The sequence below is a fragment of the Mus musculus genome, chromosome 11, assembly GCF_000001635.26.
Source record: "Mus musculus strain C57BL/6J chromosome 11, GRCm38.p6 C57BL/6J".
In the NCBI taxonomy this organism is placed as follows: Eukaryota; Metazoa; Chordata; class Mammalia; order Rodentia; family Muridae; genus Mus; species Mus musculus.
Window position 1 is genome coordinate 100166090 of NC_000077.6, and position 15731 is coordinate 100181820.

At 48.1% G+C, this 15731-nt stretch overlaps 1 long non-coding RNA gene across 3 annotated transcripts; it reads left to right on the forward strand.

Annotated features, from left to right (window-relative positions):
* The first annotated feature begins 794 nt into the window (after positions 1-794).
* On the forward strand, positions 795-15301 carry Gm39022. 3 transcript variants are annotated; one of them, XR_880210.3, is made up of 5 exons: positions 795-848; positions 8007-8132; positions 8570-8689; positions 9762-9940; positions 14580-15301. It is a non-coding gene; the product is annotated as a predicted gene, 39022 (long non-coding RNA). The 3 variants fall into 3 exon arrangements; XR_880209.3 differs by lacking the exon at positions 14580-15301 and adding an exon at positions 10738-12197; XR_880208.3 differs by lacking the exon at positions 14580-15301 and having other exon boundaries at positions 9762-12197.
* Positions 15302-15731: the final 430 nt, after the last annotated feature.

Consider the following 15731-nt stretch of genomic DNA (forward strand, 5'->3'; position numbering starts at 1 on the left):
GACATAATCCTCTCCCAAGCCAAGCATGTGCTCCATGCCTGTAATCCCAGCATTTGGAAGGTTGAGGCAGGAGCATCACCCCTGTGTTCCACGCCAGTCTGGCTACAGAGTAAGACCCTGTCTCAAAAACAAAATAAAACAAACTTCTCTGACCTCAGACCCCGTATGCTTACCCTAACCCTCAGGATACACTAGCCTGGGTCAAGGCACTGGTCATGTCAAGTAGGCTTTCAAACCCTGTTCCCCAATGCCACACCTGTCTGCAATCAGCCACGGAAGCTGGCACAGGCCACTTACGTTCTTCAGACCCCATCTTTGCTCAGCTGGCCCCACCGCCAGCAGTGGGCATCGCACGTGTTACCTTTGCCTACCTCCAATGCCAGCTAAAAGTAGCCCTCCAAAGGCGCACATGCCCTGTGAATCAGCCACCTTCCGTTAAACCTTCATCACCCTGCATGAGATGGACCCGTAGGTTCAGCCCAAGGGGACTTGGAAGAAGAAGGTTAAGTTAAATGTCCTGAGATAGGAGGCAAATTATCCGGTAGGGTGCAATGTAGTGACAAGGTCTTGTGAGAGGAAGACGGGACCATCGAAGTCAGAAAGAAGAGACTCCGTCGTGGAAACAGAGGTGAGATGATGCACTGTGAGGAAAGGCCCCCCGGCCAAGGGAAGACTCCAAGCAGGCCTAGAAACTGGACAAACAAGGAAGTGCTGTGTTCATTATTTGTTTGGTTGCTATGACAAAATACACAACCAAAGCCCTGTAGGGAAGGGAGCATTTTTTTTTGTCACAAGGTCTGAGGGGACAGTCCACTATAGCAGGGAAGTCATGGTGACGGGACAATCAGGTAGGTGGTCACATCACATCCACAATAGGGCAGCAGAGAGTCGTGGGCTGTTGCTCAGCTCAATTGTGGGGTATCCTCTGGACAAGGCTACTCAGGCAAGGGTTTAAACTAATAGAAAGCCTTTATCAGCGGGCTGGTGACAACACAGGGTCTCACGATGCCAGCGTAACCCTGAGCCTTTCTCAGGGTGAGCTTTTAAGCACAATAACTATATTCTAGACTGGCATACTCCTGTTAACAAGAACAGCTAAGCAAGCAGAACTACAAACGCCAAAAGGCAAGGTTAGTACATCTAGAGACTTTCCCAGAACTATAGACATTAATGAATTAGGTCTTTGTCTTCATTTTGGCTGGTGATGTTGTCTCTGTGCTAAGTTTTATGGCCTGAGTGGTACTTTCATCATGGAGTTAATTATGCTAAGGTCTGGGGGCCTGGTACTAGATGTCTTTTTGTGTCCTGGACCCTACCCTACCAGACTCCTATGTTAAGAATGGGTCTTGTCACTTCTCACCTCTCTGGAAACAAGCTTCCAGACACACCAGAAGCCTTGCTTCCTGGTTCTAAATCCAGTCAAGTTGACAGTTAAGATTAACCTCCATGCCACAGCCTCCAGAGGAAGGCATTTCATACCTACGCTCTCATTTTAGTCATACAATTCATTTCAGACTGTGAGGCAACAAGTTTGAAATAGGTATGATAGCATACCTGCAATCCCAGCACTCGGAAGGCTGATCTGAGGCGGGGGGCGGGGGAGAATCCTGAATTTGATGGCAATTCAGGATACTAGAGAAATCCACCTCAAAATCAAGGCGATGGTGAATTTGTCTTGGTTTGTGGTAACCTGTTACCGGCAGCCTCTTCTCCCACACAATCCCCTGCCCAGGCCCCAAACTCACTCCTCTAAACCCCTATCCGAGCTCCCCTTGGGTGCTGCTCTCTGCTGACTCTACCACTCTCTACATCTCTGGACAGGGTGTGCTTTGCCCACAGCCCTCTCAGCTACCCCTAAGCATCCATCTAGCCCCAATGGGACCAAGTGTCTGAAAATCTCCATGAAACCTGATATACAGGCAGCCTGTATCTTAGATGGGGGAAGTGAGGGGAGGCAACTTTAAGTATCCTCTTCCATATCCAGCCTGTACCAAACAAAAGAAGGAAGCCTTGAGAAGCAAGGTTCAGAGTAAAGCAGCCAGCCCTCATCTCAGGTCCCCCGCACCACATGTTGAGATTTCCGGGCCGCATTTCTCCTTCGTCCAGCCCCCGCCCTATGGGTTAAACAGGGTAGGGCAAGGCCTTGGCCAGTGGGTGTGGCTGGCAGGGCGCCATGTCCTTTCCCAGGGTTGCCTCCCTACCTGGCTTGTCTGCACCCGGTACTGCCAGGCAGCAGGGCCTCTTCACTCCTTCCGCATCCCACCAAGCTGAGCAGGGGGTTGGGGTGAGTGACTCATTCCACACCCCTCCTAATTGCCCTTTCCCTCACCCTGCCAGGCCTCAGCCCCTCTTAACTCCATCTCCACACAACACTAATTCCTGCCCATCCGAGTGCTTTAGGAAGGCCCGGCTCCACTCTCAGCACTCCGGTCCAGGACACCACTGCCACGGGCAACCTCTCCACCTGCCTCAGGGAGTTAACAGTGGGGTCTGTCTGTCTCAGCCCAATCTCCAGCCATGAGCTCACATGTAAAAAACTAGCTACCCTGACTCCTACTCCCTGTTTCTTTACAGTCACTATGTAAATTACATACATATGTTATATACATATGTGCATTACAGCAACCTTCCAGGAGAAATGGTTACCACCCATTTCACAGATAAGGAAACAGAGGCTCATGTGTTTGTTCGTGTCCCTTCCTTCCACCACCTTCACGTACTCTCTAAGCAAACTCAGGAGAACCATAAGAGGAAAGACAGCATTTAGAGTCCAAAGCCCTGCAGCATAGGTTGCATCATCTACGGGTGGCCTGGTCTTGGGATATGTGTGTGGTAGTCATGTCCAGCAGCCTCAGACACTGCTGGCTTCTCCACGGGCTTACCTCATAGGCCCACCCTGCAAGCCCCTAGGCCAAACTGCACTTCCTTCTAGACCTCCAAAACTAGGTAAGGGAAGCAGGACTGGATCTTTGTTCTTGTGCAGTCCAAGATGCATTTGAAGAGAGAATGAGGGCCTTGCACAAGGGCAGCCAGCTGATAAAACACACGCCCTTTGTCCTCAGGCTGCAAAGCGTCCTTTTCTTCCCAGCCAGAGTAGGACCAGCTCAGCTCAACAGCACCCCCTGGAGGCCAAAGGACGCTTGACACTCTGAAGCCGGGCAGGTTTCGTCCACCCCCAACTCCTTTTCTGTCCGGCTGACCTAGCCTTATTCAAACCAGAAAAATCTTGGACACTGCAGAACCTATACTCCAGACTGCTCCCTGGCCTTCCTACAGTAGCAAAGAGGATTAAATGGATAGTATTACAAGAGTTAGAACCCAGGAGGACCAAAAGTCCAAAGTTTCACCTGTGCAACCCTGGGCTTATGTCTCCTTTTTTCTGGCCAACGGGACTATGGAGGAGGTACTGTCTTCCGAGAAAGAGCACTTACCTTCCAGCTGTAAAACTAATTTGACATTTCACCAGTGTGTAATATGTCCACAAGGGGGCGCTGCAGCCATAGTTGTGAGGCAGTTATTGAAGGCACTATTCATACCAGCTTCTGGCCTGCCCCAGGTTGCCTCCAGATCAGCGAACCTCCTGCTTAGGAGTAAATGTCCTGCTCCAGTCACAGTATATTGAAAAACTTCCCAGAATACCTCAGTCATCTCATGTCTCACTTCTACTGGGAGTAGAGTTCAGGGAGACCCATAGGTAACAAAACTGTAGCCATCTTGGATAGACTAGGAACAAGTTGCTGAAATTCTCTTTGGAGCACCTCATGGGATCGGGGAGGAGGCCATTCTGGAACAGGGGTTAATTCTGGTTTAGGGTCCCCATGGGCAGCAAGGACTCAGGACTCAGACCTGAATCTGACCTTAGCACCCACAGGAGGAAGGCAGGGAGCCCCTCAAGGCCATAACTCCAATGTGGCTCTTAATAACCGTTCACCTTCTTATCTCTGAGCCACGTCCACTTCCACCAGCTCTTTCACCTACCCTCCCTGTCTTACTTGCCATCCTTGACCCTCTCCCCTAGCCTTGCCCCAAGTCTAGATCAGTGACCACGCTCCACACTCTGCAGCCTGCATATCGTTCCCGTCACAGCCTATGGCTCACTGGAAGTGGTTTCTGTGTCACCTGCAGGTGGCACGGGATGCCCCTGGGAACAGGAACTGTGTGTCCTCTAAGGATTTGTTGAATGCATGAGTCACCTAGAAGGGCACAATGTGGATTACAGCGTAGACCCCTGGGAGCTGTCGCCATCCTCTTCTTCCTTTCCCCTTAGCTCTATCAGCTTGATTCCATCCCATGCATTTGATGGGTTCTGTTCTTTGTTCCCATCGTCCTCCTGAATTTGCCAAACTTTTCCTCTGGGAATTCCAGAGTAGCTTAAGTGCAGCCTAGGACAGAAAAGGATGAAGTCATGAGAGCCCAGGGGCTGGTGAGGAAGATTTTGTTTCATTTGCATTTAGATATAAGAGAGAGGACGACTTTCCTCTAGACTTGGGGGAGGGGAGTGGCAGGATTGGGTGACACTGAGGTGTTGTTGAGAGAGATAAGTGTCTCAGGGAAGGAGACAGTTTGGGGGAATTTAGGGCTTTTCAATGTTGGTTTTAAGATTGGTGAGTTTCAGCCAGCACACTCCTTTAATCCCAGCACTTAGGAGGCAGAGGCAGGAGGATTTCTGAGTTCAAAGACAGCCTGGTTTGTAGAGTGAGTTCCAGGTCAGCCAGGGCTACATAGAGAACCCCTGTCTCAACAGAAATTAGTCCAATCAGGTCCTGCCTATCTGAACTACTGTCACTTGAAAGTTCAAGATCAAGGTTAGGACTTCACAGCTCTGGAAGGAGCCCCCTTAAACTCAGAGGTGCTTGGCCAGCTGAGGCACTGTAAAGGACACCCACAGTGGAGTTAAACTACTCTCAACCTCTGACCTAGGCCCTGCCCTATGCTGAGGGTCTAGTAGTTAGAACGAATTTCTAATAGGCAGACAGACAGGGAGAGGAGCCATGACTAGGAAGTAAAAGTAGTGTACTTCCAAGATGGCTGGCATCTTTCTTGCCTGTCTATAAACGAGGCCACAGTAAAGAAACAGCTGAAATGGTTTCTCTGTGATATGGAGGAAGGTTTTATGAGAGAGAGACAGAGAGAGAGAGAGAGACAGAGAGAGAGACAGAGAGAGGGAGAGACAGAGAGAGAGAGAGAGAGAGAGAGAGAGAGAGAGAGAGAGAGAGAGAGAACAGCCAGAGGCATCTGAAGAATCTAAAGCAGAGAAAAAAAAGGAAGCAGACTGGATATCTTTGAGAGAAGTAAGAATAACAGGGTCAGAAGAGAAGCGATAGATAGATAGATAGATAGATAGATAGATAGATAGATAGATAGATAGATAGATAGATAGATAGACAGGGTATCTGGGAGGAGGCAAGGCCTGGGATCTTCATCAGCCTGGGAGCTGGCATGGTGGTAGAGGAGTGGAGAAGGTGAGAAGGGCCAGGCTAGCCTGGACGTTGAAAAGCATGACGTAGGGACTTACGGAGCCTGGAGGCCAACACAGGCTTTGATTGCAACCACGGGTGTATGTCATGTCAATGGCAGACAGGAGCCTGTCTCACAAGCTACTGATGAATGGTGGATTTTATCTAACTGCCAGAAATCCTTCCTCAGTCCACCTTGAGTTTAGCCTAGACTCGGTTTTGGACCAAGTCCATAGGCCTGGCCCTTTGAAGGTTCTTAGGGTTTTCCTTCAAGCCTAACACTGTCCTGAGACAACAGCTTGGAAGCTTAAAACAAAGAACTGTGGGCTTTTTCTCCTGCCGGTGGCTCCCTACTGCTGGACTGGCCCAGCAAGCTCAAACCCAATCAGGACAACAGTTGTGGGCCAAGCAATCTTTCTTCCAAATGACCAACCCTAAATTATTGAAGAAAACTCTTCAAAGACTTTCACATCCCCAGTCCACCAGGAGAAACTGGGTTTTAACTTCCTGTGTCCTCATGTGAGTCCCAAGTCCTACATCACGTCCACCCTGCCTCCTCCTCGTTCCCCCATTTTGTAGAGGAAGTGTGATGACTTGGCCTGGGCACTTGGGACAGTGGCACAATTCTTGCCTGGTCATTTACTGAGAGGAAAGATGCTGAGAGGCAGGGGACAGAGAGGAACTTCCTCCCCATCATTCCTCATGAGCTTCTACGACAAGTCAAGACACAACTGCTTTCCCTTGCTGCACACTGCTCTGGGGAAGAGCGTCTCAGGAACTGTGAGTGATCTTGTGACCTTCTTCATTAGGGACCCTGAGCAGCCTAGGAATTCCCCTCCCAGCTGAGCAAGGTGAGTGGAGACACCCTGGTTACCCCAGGACCATCCTTCAGAGGTCATCATTTCCCAGACCTACACAGTACTGCATCCTGTGCTCACATAGTCTGGGAACCTCTGGGTGCTGTTTCCTCTTCCTGGAAACTCAAATGCACTTTAAAGAAACAGAACCCTTTGAGAGTCCTGTAAACAAGAGAAGCATGACTTGTTTGCTTCCAGATTTCCTACTTGATATTCAAGCAAGAATTTTGTAAGCTGTGTGTGTATGCATGTGTGCGATGCATGTGCGTGCAAGTATGCTCACTTGTGTATGGTGTATGAGATGCAAGTGTTCTCACTTGTATGTAGTGTGTGTGAGAGGTATGTCTGCAAGTGTGCTCACTTGTGTATGTAATGCATATGTGTGCAAGTGTATGAACACGTAGAGGCCAAAAGCCAACATAAAGAGCCCTCCTCCCTGTTGCCCACATTAGCTTTGAGTCGGGGGTTCTCCTTGAACTTGGAGCTCACCGATTTGCTAGCCTGACCCCTTACTGACTGAGCTGTCTCCCTGGCCTCTGGTTATTTTACTTTTCAGGTGAAAAATTCTTTTATACTTATAATCCAAATATCCCTTAAATATTTATATTTTCCAGTTTTTCTAAGAAGCATAGCAAAACACACGACTGTATACACATTTAAATATTGAAGTTTTTGAGGAGGTCAAAAGAGGAAGAGGAAACTGACAGCCAGCCACAAAGCCCAAGGGCATGGTGATTGATGCCTCAGAGAGCCAATGGTATGGTGCACACCTCTAGTGCCAGCACTCAGGAGGCAGAGGCAGGCAGATCTCTGTGAGTTCAAGGCCAACCTGGTCTACATAGCAAGTTCTAGGCCAGCCATGAAAGACTTCATAGTGATACCTTGCCTCAAAAGAGAAGGGGGTTGGGGAGAAGTTTAAATAAATATAAATGCCTCAATAAATTCAGATAATTCAAATTAAATCAATAAATAATCTTATTCCCTGGATTTCTAATTCTTAAAGATTTCATTTTATTCAGAGATAGTTTCTTTTTTACATTCTTTATTTGTGTGTGTGTGTGTGTGTGTGTGTGTGTGTGTGTGTGTGTGTGTGTGTGTATGGTTTATGTACACCACCTGCATGCAGGACTCAGGGAGTCCAAACAAGGGCCGCAGATCCCCTGGAACTGGAATTTCCAATGATTGTGAAATAAGACCAAGTGAGTGGTACGGACTGAACCTGGATCCTCTGCAAGAGACACAAGTGCTCTTAGTCCTTTCTCCATCCCCTATAGTTAGTGTTTATCAACACCCAAAGAGATTATACACCAAAAATCCACCGGCCCAGCGACTGCATGAAGAAGCTCAGACTGTTATGAAAGGGACTCCTCAGTAAGCTTCCCTCCACCTCTCACTGTTTGATGTTAGGCCTAACTATTTGCTGTGAGTTTACATTTTTCTTTGTTTCCTTGCCATTTACCCAAGCTTTTTATTAGACCTGATGGAAGCACCTTTGGAAATTTTCAGTATGTGTTAAGTCATGCCAAGTGGAAGGGGGTGGCAGGAAAAAACTTGGTTCTGTTCATATTTGTGTCTGATAAAAGAGAGAAGAGCCCTGAGGGTGGCAAGGGCTTGTGTCAGCAGAGATGGAGGACAGAACCCCAGGGTACTATATGTCAAGACCAGGGAGATAATTCAGCTGTACTGAACTCAGCCCTCAGAACCCACATTGAAAGAAGGAGCAGAAGAAAGAAGAAGAGAAGAAGGAAGAGGAGGAGGAGGACAAAGAGGAGGAGGAGGAAGAGGAGACACTGACCAGATGTTGTGGCATACAACCTTGGTGAGTCCAGGCCGGTGAGAGGCCCTGTCTTAATAATAAGAGTGAGGTAGCCCCCTGGAGAGATGGCTCAGTGAATAAGAGCTCCGACTGCTCTTCCAGAGGTCCTGAGTTCAATTCCCAGCAACCACATGGTAGCTCACAATAGTGTACTCACATAAAGAATTGATTCCAATAAAAGTCAGGGTTTTCTCGTGTCAATGTGTCATCCTAGACCAGTGGTATTTCAGAACTGTTACTGGTGATTGCAAGGAGCATAATCCATTCATCCAAAGTAGAATGAAGTAAAATCACTATCATGCTTTTAAAGAGCAAAACAAAACAAAAAGAATGGGGGTAGCACCATGACTTTTCCGTGGCTCAGAAAGTCAGTGAGGACCACCCATCCCAGTGCTCCTGATTCTTCTTTTTCCGCTCCATTCTGTGCCATAAACAATTAGAGTCGCTCGCAAAGAAACTGAAACCCAGAACTGAGAGATAGCTGGGATGAATTCCACATTCTCATTGGGGCTGCCTGCTTCCCAAGAAGAGCATTTCCAGATCGTTCCTGTTCAGGCAAGGTACCTACTTCTGTACTCGGTGGGTGTCCTGTGGTTGTTTTAGAAAGAACAAAATAACAGTGGGCCTGGGAGTGCAACCAAAGCAGCTCCTTTGCTGGCTGGGAAATTGGTGGCTGTGGAGGACAAAGTTCATGACACCGATAAAGTATCAGTCCTAGACAGAGGAGGTGCCGCTGCCCTGGTGATGTGGCTGGGGTGAAAGTAAAGACCACTGACCAAAGTAACAGTGACCACAGTTGTCATCCCCATAGCACGCTCCTTGGTGGAGAAAGGAACCCAGCTGGTGCACAGTGCTTGGGGGGAGGGGGGTTCAGAGATGTAGTGGGATAGGCAGAAACGAGGAGCTATTGAGGCACCAGACACCACCAGCCCTAGAGTTCCTCAGGGGAAGAAACAGTCCCAAAAATGTGCTAGGCAATGCTCCCCAGCCCTGGTGTGAGTCCCCTATGTCAGTCAGAATGGAGACCACTTGTTGGCTTGCCAGAGCCATCCTCCACTTCAGTGGTCCACAGGAAAGATGGCTGGTAGTTGCACAGACAGTGAGCAATTCTTAGCCAACTGAGTCTTGCCCTCCACCACAGGAGAGATGGTATAGGCTTGTCTGTCACCTTCAGGATGTAGTGCAGGCTCTCCACCTTCAGGATATAGTGCAGGCTCTCCAGAATGCCCTTCCTGATTTGCCCTCCCACCCTCTCTAGCCCATCCCTTACCATCTCTCACAAGCCCCGCCCTACTCTCTGGTTTATAGCTCTAAGACGTGGGTTCCTGACCTCCAGTCCTCCAGGCCTGTTCCCTCTGTCCATTCCCACCCAGCACACAGCACCTCCACTGGCTATCACCTGGGTAAAGCCAAGCTATCCATCATTCAGGCCTTGGCCAGTCACTGCCTCCCCCAAATGTTGCCTAACTTCTAAGACTGAGTCAGGCATTCTCCCTGGGTACTCCGAGTCCTTGCACTTCTTGTAAAGGAATTCGGTATTCTCTAAATGGTTCTGTTATCATTAGTGTTGGTGTTCTTTAGGTCCTAAAGTTTAGATCTCTATGGGGACAGAACCTCTGTCGTCTACCACAGGCATTGTAAGTACCAGCAACTGGCCCCGGCATGGCATAGAGCAGATCTGAAACACGTGCATGCTCAGTGTAGGGATCAATGACTTCATCAAGGTGGCCAGGGTCTGGACCACAGCTTCCAACCAGCTGCCAACTGCCTCCCACCTCACCTTCAACCTCAGACTGGACTTTTGGGGATTGGTAAGTTCTGTTTCATTTCTCTGGGTCTCCTCTGACTTGACAAAAGTTCTTTGCACACCCCAATATTTCCCAATCATGCTGAGAACCAATGGAGGGTTCATAGTTGACCAAGTTTAGCCTAAGCCAAGATGAGGATGGAATATGGCTAAGGCTGAAGTGCTGGTGGCAGAGATTCCAGAAGATAGAAACCATCATGGGATGGATGGATGGATGGATGGATGGATGGATGGATGGATAGATGAATGGATAGATGAATGGATGGATGGATGGTATTCTTTGAGGCCTGTCTTATCCAGTACCCCTGTTTCTTGCTTATTGTTCACATCTCATTAATTTAACAAGTTTAAAGGCTTCCTCGGGGACACAAGAACCATAGATCCCATCTTAGGAAGTCTTAAAAGTTGTTAAAAGACCAAAGAATCCAGAAGACTGAATTTGAACCCACAGCAACCTAACTGTGGGTGACTTGGGTAGGTCACATTCTGCCTCTTCTGAACCAAATCAGTAAATGACAGCAATGCCCACCAGACGTGGAGCTGAAGCCTTCCTGCCCACTGTGGCTGAGTCAGGAGAGCCTGTGCCGTCTCACAACCCATCCCCTCCACCTCCGAGGGCATCTGCTGTGAGACTCAGCACCCAACTGATCACACTGTTGCTCCCAGCACTGCACTGGGCAAGAGTGGAGACCTCACCTGTTCAGGTCACAGTTGCTCTTCCAATCCCTGATAGGAGAGACATCCCATAATTTACTGTTGTGGTCATTGTCACCGTCATCCTTTTGTTTTGTTGGGAGACAGGGTCTCAGATATCCCTGGCTGACCTCAAGCTCATTATGAAGCAAAAGGCATCCTCAGACTTCTGATCCTTCAGTCTCCAGCTCCTGGGTGCTCAGATCTCAGGCATGTGCCAGCGTTCGTGTTCAGGCATGAGATTCGGAGAGAGCATCAGAACCGGAGGCTATGAGAGCTCGCTGAGCCAGCCGAAGCCTTAACAAGTAGGAGAGTCCAAAGGGAGGAGACTCAGAGATCAAAGCCCGGAAGATTTACGGGTGTCAGAATGACAGGAGGAGGGCATCCAGAAGGTTTTCAGCAATCTGGCTGTTACCTTCATTTCTCCACTATTTAATCAATCATTTACCCCCCTCTGGCACTGGCAGGCCCAGGATCTTTTGGGAGAAACAGGGGACTCAGGAAAGCATCATCTGTGCAAGGGCACAGGTTATGTATGCATACACACATGCACACACAATAGATGAATAATTTTTAAAATAAAATATGAACAGCATTGTGAGGTTTCTGGGAGGAATCATGAGAGAACCTGTGTGTGGTACTTACCACAGTGCCCTCCCTGCCAATTGAGCATGCAGTAGGTACTCAATAAATGTCAGTCCCAGCCCCTTCCTCTTATAGATAGCTGTTCTTAATCTTGGTCACGCAGCTTGTCCAAAAAGGAACCTTAATCTAAAGTCTGCATCTCCCCAAGATGGAAGCCATCAATTAGCCTTCTATTCAGAGCACAGGCTCAAGGCTAGACTCTCCAAACCCAACACATTGCATAAGCCTGCAAGCCAAATACTAATGGCCTGAAGAGGGAGGTACCCAGCCTAATCTGTTCTGGCAGGAGTGACTGCCAGACACCCGGCTTCCACAGCAGCAGTGCCAGAGGTTCCGTCCGCGGTGGCATGCAGTGGGACATGCTATCGAATCCATGCCTGCAGCTAGTGTCAAACATAGACGTCCTCAGGACTGCAGCCTTCAGCCCTGTTCTCTGAAAACCCTTCCTGGCGGTTCTAGGACTCGCCTAATGTCACTTAGTGACCTCGCTTCAGGGTGTGGTTCCTGCCCTTGCAAGAAAAAAACCCAATGGGTACAGAAATCTGGGATGGGAATGGCTGATGATGAAAGAGTCTTCAGGGCCTGGGCTCAGGTGTCTAGGTGACTATGTTTCTCACATCTCAAGCAGGCTCCCCATTTTCCACACCAGCGTCCTCCACCCTAATCTTTCCTACCAGCAGACAGCAGCTACTCTAAGATTCCCAGGTATCCTCGGTCAGTGTTTTGTTCTGTTTTGTTGTGTTGTGTTGTTGGTTTTTTGGTACCATGCAGTTCTTCAAGAAATCCTGACAATGAGTTCTGCCTTTAGATCATGTTCATAGCCTAACCATCCCCAGCCATCTCTGCTCTAAGCACCAAGGCACCAAGGACTCTCTCTGTCTCTCTCTCTCTGTCTCTATCTATCTATCTATCTATCTATCTATCTATCTATCTATCTATCTGTCTGTCTGTCTGTCTGTCTGTCTGTCTCTCTCTCTCTCTCTCTCTCTCTCTCTCTGTCTCCCCTCCCCCCTTCTCTGGAATACTGTTCTTCTGTTCATCTCTGTTCCAGCCTCTTCTCGAATGGCACATCACTCCTCTGCTCAGAGCAGTCATGTTCATCGTGTTCATCAGCACCTGCTACCATGACAACCTCAGCATCCCTTCGTTTCCCCCTTGGTGAGCATTTGTTTCCTGATCACATAGACACTGATGTGGCTGCTCCTGACTGGGCGGCTCTCTTGAAGGTCCCTATCCAAGCAGCACACTCCTAGGGAGTCTCTTCACCTCATATCTTAGAGCTCTCTGCCTTTGTATGTTCCAAGGTTCCCTGAGAGCAAAGATCGGGTTCCTGAGACAGCCCTCCCAGGCTACGAGTGATCCCCCCAACTCCAACCTCATCAATGTCTACTGAGTTTCTATCACACAATGTTCTGGCAACAGGGGCTTTATCAGTCTCCCTTGCACACCAAATAAGTTCTCGATGTACGGTTTTCTACACCTGCTATGTGTGCCTGGAGTAATGGCTACATACTTGCCTCTGGACTCAGTCTTATAGTCCACTTTGGCCACTTGCCTTACCATGGCAGTCCTCCATCCTAGTGCCACAGTGCACCTGTCATCTTCCCACGGCCCTTTCTTTATGCACCTATCACCTTTAAATATATACATTCCTATACACATATTCATATAGAGAAAGGGGGTGGCAGAGAATCACCTTGTTACTGTACTGATTTAGTCTTTCTAGGGCACAAAAATGGTTTAAAAACTAAATACAACTATGGAGTTGGTGCTAAAAAGAAAAATCACACTTTTGCATTTCTGAATATTAAATGAAGATAGCACTGATTAAAACAAAGCCGCCTAGTAAATATCTGTCCGTTTTCACACTGAATGACTTAGCCAAATAGGAAGTGACAAATGCATCCATATGAAAATACTTTATACCAACTATAAACTATTTCACAAAGCATCTGTATTATCTTCATTTGCCACATGCACAGTTTGCCCTCCCTTACCTCTGATATAATTCTAACAGTAGCAGAATATTTGGCTCTTCCGCTCAGTTGGTGATGTCCTCCCACCACTGAGAAGGGAAGCTGGAATAGAAAGAGCTTAGCAAGTATTTAACTAAGAGCAGCTGAATGGGGGCTGGGTGTAGAGTTCAGTTGATAGTGTTTGCCCTGGTTTGATCCTCTCGGCACTATATAAACTATCACGTAGTACACACACACAGCCTCAAGCACTTAGGAGGTAGCAGCAGGGTGATCAGAAGTTCAAGGCCAAGCTTGCCCACCTAGGGAGACTGAGGTCAGCCTCAGCTACAGGAGACCCTGTCCAAAAAAAAAAATTGAATGAATACCGTAAGGATCAAATGGTCTCGATATCTCTGAAGTCAGTAAAAATGCAACTGTGACTAGAGCATAGGATTCTACAAGCTCCTGAATGCTAATAAAGTAGGTGTTGGCTGGTTCCTGCTGACCACTCCTGTAGATCCTAGAGAAGAAGCAGTGGACTTGGAGATCGGAGAGACTGACTTTATGGGCAGGGGAATACATTCTTTCCACAATCAGTATGGAGATTTTTTTTTCTTATTCTTTGGGCCAGTGAGATGGTTCGGTGGGTAAGGACACCTGCAGCCAATCTCCGATGACTTGAGTTCAATCCCTGGGACTCAAATGGTAGGAAGGGAGTACCAACTCCCACAAGCTATCCTCTGACCTCATTCATGCACCCACTGTGGCTACACACACACACACACACACACACACACACACATGTCACACACATAAATTAATTAATTAATTAGTTAGTTAATTAATTTAGTTTTTGTTTATTTCTTGTAGTTACAAAGCCAAAATAGCTGATACGCTCAAGTTTGGATTTCCTAAGTCACAACATCATTTCACATATGAACCACAATAGTCTCTTACAGATAATTTAAGCCAAGCCAAGCCTGGTAGGCACATGCCTGTAATCCCAGCTGCTCAGGGAGCTGAGTCAGGAGGACTGCAAATTCAAGGCCAGCCTGAGCAAGTTAGCAAAATTTTGCGTCAAATTTTAAAACGTAAAAAGAGAAGAACACAGTTCAGCGGCCAAGGGCTCCCCTGGCGTTTTTGAGACCCTGAATCCATCCCAGTGCAGGGGGGATGAGGGAGGAGAGTGGGGGTGGAGCAGTTAAGCCATGACTTGGGAGAGATGAGACTCACAAATTGAGAGCACTGTCTGGAACATTTCCTATGTCTTGGGGAAATTAATTGACTCACAGTACCCCAAGTTCCAAATTATTCTCAAGATCCACCCTGAATTGTCTGCAAAAATTACAGGCGAGCCAGATCCCACACGCCAGGGGGAGGAGGCCAATTTCAAACTCCAAGGCTTGCACAACAGGGAAGCTTCGAGATGCCCTCAGAATGCCTGCAGAATGTGAAGGCTGGCTTGGCGGATGGCCTTTTGACCAAGCTCAATGAGTCAGGACAGAGACCAGTACGGAGGACAGACGACCAGCTTCTAGCTTGAGAGAGGGAGAAGGTCGAAACAACTGCTCGGCTGGATGACAGGCACTGAGGTCCATCCTGCCCAGCATGAAGCTGTTTCCAGAGAACCCCTGAGATCATGACGAGGAAGGGCTCTGAGTACTTAGGGAGCCTGGGAGGTTGACTGAAATCTTCATACAGAAACCTGCTCTGTCAGTCCCAACAGTGACAATCTAGAAGACACCATCCAGACCAATGGTTCTCAGCCTTCCTAATGCTGGGACCCTTTAATACAGTTCCTCATGTTGTGGTGACATGCAACCCTAAAATTATTTTTGTTGCTACTTTATAACTGTCGTTTTGCTACTATTATGAACCATAATGTTAAACCTCTGGCATGCAGGATATCTGATAGATGACCCCTGTAAAAGGGTGTTCAACCCCCAAAGGGGTCACGGCACACAAGTTGAGAGCCATTGATCCAGACTCTGGCCATGAAAAACTGCAGCACAGGCACCTGGGTGTGGAAGCACGCACCTGTTATCCCAGCATTTTGGAGGTGAGAGCAGAAGAATTCGAAGTTCAAGGTCACCCTCTGCTCAGAGCAAGTTGGAGGCCAGCCTGAGCTACATGAGCCCCTGTGAGATAATAGAAGGAAAAGAAATATATAGGAATGGTTACAGGGTATCTTTAGAAAGCTGAGGTGGAACACTGGGTAAGGACCCCAAACACCCTGCTCAGTCTTGCCAGGTGTCACACGTACAAAAGACACCACTCTCCTCCCACCTCCATAGACCCCAAGATATTGGATCTTTCTGAGCTTTTGTGCCTATCCAACAGTGTCCTGTTCCCTTCACTAGCCCCTCTCCCAGTGATGTGACCCAGCCTGTGTCAAATTGCACAAGCTCTCCTTCCACGGGACAAAGGAAGTATCTGTATCTGCCTCTGTGAATTTCCTATGCAGTATGGGGGCTGGGTAGGAAAGAAATGGGCTGTCTTCAT